This window comes from Geospiza fortis, unplaced genomic scaffold (genome assembly GCF_000277835.1).
Source record: "Geospiza fortis unplaced genomic scaffold, GeoFor_1.0 scaffold61, whole genome shotgun sequence".
NCBI classification, from domain to species: domain Eukaryota; kingdom Metazoa; phylum Chordata; class Aves; order Passeriformes; family Thraupidae; genus Geospiza; species Geospiza fortis.
The window spans coordinates 1,492,731-1,500,364 of NW_005054430.1; positions in this window are offsets into that span (position 1 = coordinate 1,492,731).

Here is a 7,634-nt window from a genome sequence, read left to right on the forward strand (position 1 = left end):
ATTATATTATATTATATTATATTATATTATATTATATTATATTATATTATATTATATTATATTATATTACATAACATTATACCATTTTAATAAACCCTGGGGCCAACTTTTTATCTCATGTTTGCTTCTCTGGATCTGCTCAGGTCTCTCCTGGAATTCTGATTTCCTTCTTGTCTCATGGTTGGAGTTGTCCCACCCTGAACGTGGCTGGGGTGAGGCTGTGGTGTCACCTCTGGTGACCTCGAGGAGCAGCAGCATCCCCTTAATCCTCTGCTGAAGAACTTTTAATTAAAAGCTATTATTTTATTGTTTTAATTACTCTCCCCACTGAGATTACTCCGTCCTTCCTCGCATTCTACTACACGCCCAAAAACATGATGGGGGCAGAACCACCTAAAACCCCAATTTTGGAGCTCCAGCCTCTTTTTAGCAGCTCCCCAGCCCCAGGAGCCTTGAGGAAAAGCTTTGCCGTGGATGTTTATCCCACAACCAGGATATTTATCCCCAGGATTTATCCTCCCAGGATGAGGAGGGGAAAACAACCACCCCACAGGGATGCTGTGGATGTTTCCCAGCCCTCCTCCCACCTCCAGAAACCAAAAGCTGTTCCTGCCACGCTCTCAACTCTGGGGTTTCCACCTAAAACTCGAGGTTGTGTAATCTCAGCCACCTGCAGGAAGAGGAATTGTTCCAAAGCAAATCCCTCAACAAATGTCACAAGCAAGTTTTTCCTGCAATTTTTCTTCCTCTTTAACACGTTGTCTCCTTCAAGTGCTCGTAGAGGTCAAGGAGAACATCCCAGCTTTAATTCCAAGGGGAATATTTGGGGTTTTGTACAAGTTTTTCCAGTGATTTAGCACAGGCTTATATTCAAGATTCCCAAGCTATCAGAATTCACAGCTGTTGGTAGCAGAGCCAAGTGGAATTTGATAATTATTGACTTTAAAGATAAACTTTAAAAAGGAAAGGCTTCCCCCCCCTGATTGGAATTAATTATAGAAGGGAGAAAGGAAACAAACCCCGTGTGATGGACATTTATTTATTCCTAGAAAGTGAGAGGGGAAAGGTCCATACAAATCTTCCCTTTTCCTTCTCACCCTCAGAGAACAAAAATATGCATGAATTCATTTTGTTTCAGGAGAAACCCTCTGGGAATGTTATTTCAGGGAAAAGGGGATGTTTCCAAGCCTCCAACTGGAATTTTCACAACCTCATGTTTCGTCAGTGCTCTTCCCTCCTAGAACAGCATTAAATAACTGAATTGGATTAAATAAAACTTGGGACCAAAATCTGCTCATTCTCTTTGGGAAAAGGCTGCTTCTCAAAAGCAGCCTCACATCTGAGAACTGAAACTTCCCAGACCAGAAGTTGAGACCTGAAGCAACCCGTGGCCAAAATGACCCGGTGGTTTCACGGGTGCTTTCCTCTCGCACGGGAACGGAGCTGAAATCCCAAAAAATCCCGGCAGAGATCCCCTGAGCCCAGCCCAGCCCAGCCCAGCCTGCTGCTCCTGCGGCTCCTGCTGCATTCCTGGAGTGCCACACTCCTGACACTCCAGCAGGGAGGGATTTCCCTTGGGAAGGCTGGAATCTCTCTAGCCTGAGGTCATAACTGCAGCAAAGACACTTTGGTTTCACCAGTTCTGCCAAATCCCAGCCAAAACAGGAAATGTTTGTTTGTAAAAAAAAAAAGAGCAAGTGTTACATGTGCTGTATTTTAGCTTTTATGAGAAAATGACCTTGCAATGCTTAGCATTGGATCTCCTCCTACTCCTTCTCCTTCTTCTCCTTCTCCTTCTCCTTCTCCTTCTCCTTCTCCTTCTCCTTCTCCTTCTCCTTCTCCTTCTCCTTCTCCTTCTCCTTCTCCTTCTCCTTCTCCTTCTCCTTCTCCTTCTCCTTCTCCTTCTCCTTCTCCTTCTCCTTCTCCTTCTCCTTCTCCTTCTCCTTCTCCTTCTCCTTCTCCTTCTCCTTCTCCTTCTCCTTCTCCTTCTCCTTCTCCTTCTCCTTCTCCTTCTCCTTCTCCTTCTCCTTCTCCTTCTCCTTCTCCTTCTCCTTCTCCTTCTCCTTCTCCTTCTCCTTCTTTTCACCTTCTCCTCCTCATTCTCCTTCCTTTTCACCTTCTCTTTCTCCTTCTCCTTCCTTTTCTCCTTTTCCTTCCTTTTCTCCTTCTCCTTCCTTTTCTCCTTCTCCTTCCTTTTCTCCTTCTCCTTCTCCTCATTCTCTCATTAAAAAAAAATCACAATTCCCATGACACAAAATGTTACCACTGGAATTTTTTCCTTTCTCCATCCCTGTTCATTTCCAGGGCAATATTTTGACTTTTCCAGGTGTCTCTGAGTGCAATGGGCAGCGCTGCCTTGGGACACAATCTGGGCCCAGCAACTGCTTCTTGCTGGATTAATAATAGGTAATTAAAATGAAAGTAATTAACCTGATGGGAAACCATCCCAGGCTGCCAAATACAGACCATTTCTTGGGTCCATTTTCCCTGAGCACATTGAAATATCAGGGATGAATCACAGTCCCAAATATTCCTGGGAGGATGAACTCACATCCTGAGCATATTTTCTGTTCTCAGCGCAGGAACCTGTGAGAGCTGATAAGAAATTAGGTAAATCCTGCTTAAATCCTCCCAGGAAAACAAAAGCTGATTAACCACTGCAGTTTGGACCATTCTGCTCCTTGAGGCAGTCTTGGTTTCTGTTTCTGGAATAGGAATACAAAGGAATTCTTTTGTCCTGCAAGGAGATGGATCCTCATCCCTGGTGCTTTAAAACAAGGAGTTTGTCTCCCTTTGGACACTGGACTAATCTCTAGTCCTGACTTAACATGCAGCTTTTTTTACCCAGGAATCTCCAGTTCAAGAGTCACATCCAAGAACACAACCCTTCCATGAGCTGCATCCAAGAAGAAACCTGGGATTCCTCAACCCTTCCACCTGTGCTGCTGCTTCCCCCCAGCCTCCCCTTCCTTGGGGCTGCTGGGGGCCCCAGGAATTCCCACCTGCATGCTGAAGTGTCCCTTCACCAAACCAGCTGGACAGGGAAGCATCCCAGGAACTCATGCATGGAAAAAGTGGGAGAATTGTCCATATCAAGAGCTCCAGCTGCCTGAGCAAGGTGAGGAACAAGAGATAATCCCTTATTCCCTAAAGGCTTGGAGTGTCACAGCCTGGAATCATCCCAAGTGGAAATGTACCATTGTTAGTAGAGCTTTGAAAAAAAAATCTTCCAGTAATTCCCAGCTTGGGTTGTCCCAGTGTGGAAACTTCCTGATGACTTATGGGAAATCATGGAATCTGAGAATGACCTGGAAAGGATCCCAAGAATCACCCAGTGCCACCCCTGCCATGGCAGGGACACCTCCCACTGTCCCAGGTGCTCCAGCCCCAGTGCCCAGCCTGGCCTTGGGCACTGCCAGGGATGCAGGGGCAGCCCCAGCTGCTCTGGCAATCCCAGCCCAGCCAGGAATTCCTCATTGCCAAGATGCCATCCATGCCTGCCCTCTGGCAGTGGGAGCCATTCCCTGGGTGCTGTCCCTGCAGCCCTTGGCCCCAGTCCCTCTGCAGCTCTCCTGGAGCCCCTGCAGGCCCTGCAATGTGCTGGAAGCTCTCCCTGGAGCCTTCTCCCCTCCAGGCTGAAGGGCTGGTGCAGAGGGCCTGGTGTTAACCAGGGATCTGGTATCTGAAATTAAATGGCTGCTGTAATTGGAGCAAACCCTATCCATGTAAATGTTCAATTAGTCAATAATTAAGTGCTGCTAAAACCTTTCATGCCCTCATCCTTTTGCACCCTCTCCACCACCAGTCTCCATATTAATAATTCTGAATTGATTCTGACCTGGTGCTCATTTCATCCATGTGATAAATAATAGAATGGACTGAGCCAGGGACATGGAACATTGGAGAGAATCCAGAGGAGGCCACCAGGATGATCAGAGGGATGGAGCAGCTGGGAGGAAAGGCTGGGAGAGCTGGGAATATTCCCCTGGAGAGGAGAAAGATCCAGGGAGAGCTTCCAGCACATTGCAGGGCCTGCAGGGGCTCCAGGAGAGCTGCAGAGGGACTGGGGCCAAGGCCTGCAGGGACAGCACCCAGGGAATGGCTCCCACTGCCAGAGGGCAGGCATGGATGGGATCTTGGCAATGAGGAATTCCTGGCTGGGCTGGGCTTGTCAGAGCAGCTGGGGCTGCCCCTGCATCCCTGGCAGTGCCCAAGGCCAGGCTGGACACTGGGGCTGGAGCACCTGGGAATGGTGGGAGGTGTCCCTGCCATGGCAGAGGGATGGAAAAAAGATGATTTTAAGATCCCTTCCCACTCAAACCTTTCCATAATTCGATGAAATTTATATTAAAACCTGGTTTTGCCAATTCCACTGATGCTCATGGTGACAAGACAGTGGTGATAACCCAGCCCAAAAATTGCTTCTCAGATGTTCAAAGCATTTGAAAACAGACAACCCCTAAAGCATGAGCTTGGATGTGGGGTGGTGAATTCCTCTGGAGATCCAGATGCTGTGTCCAGCCCTTGGTGTTGTCCCTGCCCCAAGGGGGGGATGCTTTGGGATCACACCCTTGTCCTGGTGCTGGATGGGAAGGATCCTTTGATGCTGCACCTTGGGGAGTGCACAAAGGGCTCCCTGACACAGGGACCTGGCAAGGCTTGGTGGGATGATCCTACAAATCAGCCTGTCAGGGGAAATTCCCTGTCTGACCACCTTGGAGCTGCTCTGGAACTCACAATTCCTGAGCTGGGAATTCCTTCCCAGCTCCACCCCACACTCACAGGGTCAGACCACTCACTCCACATCTGCCATGGCAGAGCCTCAGATGTCTCAACCCTTAAATAATTTTAATCTCAGTGCAATAATTAAATAATAAAACAACAGCTCAAGCTGGTGCCTCTCGGGAAGCAAAGGACACCCTGGCTTTGCACACCCTCACAGCCCCTGGAAAATTCTGGATTCCTCAACTCCTGCTGTAGCTCTGAGCATCTGGTCACTTGGCTGGACAACAGGTCCCTGTCCCTTTGCTGGTCAGTGCCAGCTCATGTCCTCTTGTCCCCAGCTCCTGTCCTCTTGTCCCAGCTCAAGTCCTCTTGTCCCCAGCTCATGTCCTCTTGTCCCCAGCTCCTGTCCTCTTGTCCCAGCTCAAGTCCTCTTGTCCCCAGCTCATGTCCTCTTGTCCCCAGCTCCTGTCCTCTTGTCCCAGCTCAAGTCCTCTTGTCCCCAGCTCATGTCCTCTTGTCCCCAGCTCCTGTCCTCTTGTCCCAGCTCAAGTCCTCTTGTCCCCAGCTCATGTCCTCTTGTCCCCAGCTCCTGTCCTCTTGTCCCAGCTCAAGTCCTCTTGTCCCCAGCTCATGTCCTCTTGTCCCCAGCTCCTGTCCTCTTGTCCCAGCTCAAGTCCTCTTGTCCCCAGCTCATGTCCTCTTGTCCCCAGCTCCTGTCCTCTTGTCCCAGCTCAAGTCCTCTTGTCCCCAGCTCATGTCCTCTTGTCCCCAGCTCATGTCCTCTTGTCCCCAGCTCACGTCCTCTTGTCAGCACGCAGAGCTTGACCTGCCAGTTGCACTGAGTGTATTCCTGAACAGCCAATCATTCCCTAGCTCTGATTTTTCATGGAAAGGCTCGAGGATTTTCATGGAAGGTATTGCAGAAAAGTGCCCTTTCCTTCCTGGAGGGATCACAGTCCTTCAGGTAAACTCTCACCTGGTTGTGCTTATCTTCTGGAAGATTAGCAGCTGCAGAGCTCGTTTGCATCAACAGCACCAAAACCCTCATCTGAAACTTCAGACATGATTGGATTGTTTACATCCTTTGGAGGAATTCTTGAGAGGAAAGGCAAAGTCTTCCCCTGCAGACTGAATTTTCTTTGCCACCAGCTGAGAGGAGCGGGTTCAGCTCTTGCACAGAGTGCTGTGAACCCTGCCCTGCTGACTGTTCTTCACAGCTGGGATCCTGTGGGATCCCAGCCCGTCCAGAGTACAGCACAGGTGTCACCTGCCAGCCCTGGCACCTGGGATAACCCTCAGCTGCAGTGCAGCTGCCTGGATCCTTTGTTTATTCTTTCCTCAACATCTTAACGTTGAGAGTTTTGTGGTTTTGGGTTTGTTTTTTTTTTGTTGTTAGGGTCAGGATTAAATGTGTGAGATGGGATTTCTTGTTTGGATTTAGATATTTCCTGGTTCTTATTTATATAACAAATTGTGAGTTTTATAGTACCTCACTCGAATAAACAAAAAATGGAGTTGTATCTCTTTCTTTAGAAGGTTTTTAAAATGATAAACTGTTTAATTAAGAAATGATACTTAAATTATTTTTACTTTTAACTTAATGATTGTGGACTTACTTAACTTACCTGTGGCGTGGAATGTGGACTTTTTTATCCAATTACACTACACCCCCCAAACCCATGGAGAAGAAGGTGAAGAAGGAGAACTAGTCACCACCCTAAAATCTCTATCTTGTTATATATATATATATATATAAAATACCATATTCTTAAACTTTAAACTCTAAGTTTTCTCCCATGTGATATCACACACTTCTGTTCAAACTGCACACCCACCATCCCAGCTCCATCATTCCATTCTGGAAGCTTCTCCAGGCCCCAGGTCAGTGCAGGGTTCTCCTGGGGGTCAGTGCTGGCAGCACAGAAATCTCCAGTTCTCAGCAGCCAGGGTTCCACAGAACTCCTGCAGCGTTTTCATCTGGAATGTTCCTGAGCAGCACCCTCAGGCATCTCCTCCTGGTTCTCCAGGCTCCCAATGCTCTCTCTAAAACACTTGGCAGGGTCCAGAGCCTTGTCAGGGGTGCAGCCTCTCTTCTCCCTCAGGGAGGGCTCATTGAGGTTGATTCTCTTTCCTTGGGGGCAGAGGGAGAATTTATCCCCCTCTCATGAAGATTTGGCCATGAAATGTTATCCAAGTTACCCATTGCTTTCCCTTTTCTAGACATGTGGGGCTATTTGCTGATGCTCACTGATAAAATAAAATAAAAAAAAAAACCTCCAACATGTGAGAATAAAGAGGCCACGAGCAAGGAGCTGAGCTGAGGAGGATTTGTTGTGAGCAGGATCTGAGTCCTGGGAATGCTGTGGGCTGGAGCCTGACTGCAGGAGCTCTGCAGAACTTCCAGGGCTGGATCACAGCTTGCTTTCCAGTTTTGAGATTTGTGTGGGGACCAGCATGTTCCATCTCCAGGACTGGGATTCATGGAATCCCCCCAGATCCACGGCCAGGCACAGGAGGAGGAGCTGCATCCCGCAGGACGCCGCGATGCCCTCGGACACCACATTCCCGCGGGCAGGGAGCGCTGCCTCATCTCCCGCCGGGATTGCATCCCTTCCCGAGATGTTGCATCCCAAGAGAACCACGAGCCTCCTGGGGATTGCAGTGACCCCCATCTCGCATTCCCCCAGGCATTGCTTTCTCCAGGGGTATCCCATCTCCTCTCCCCCACCCGATACTGCATCCCGCGGGTCACGAACCCAAATAATTCATCCTTTTCCTCCCAGGGCATCTCACACCCGCTGGACGCTGCATCTCAGTGTTTCATCCCTTTCCAGGTATTGCGTTCCCGGCACCGAATTCCGCTCGGGTCCCGAACCCCCCCAGCACCGCCAGCCCCGCATCCCCTCCCT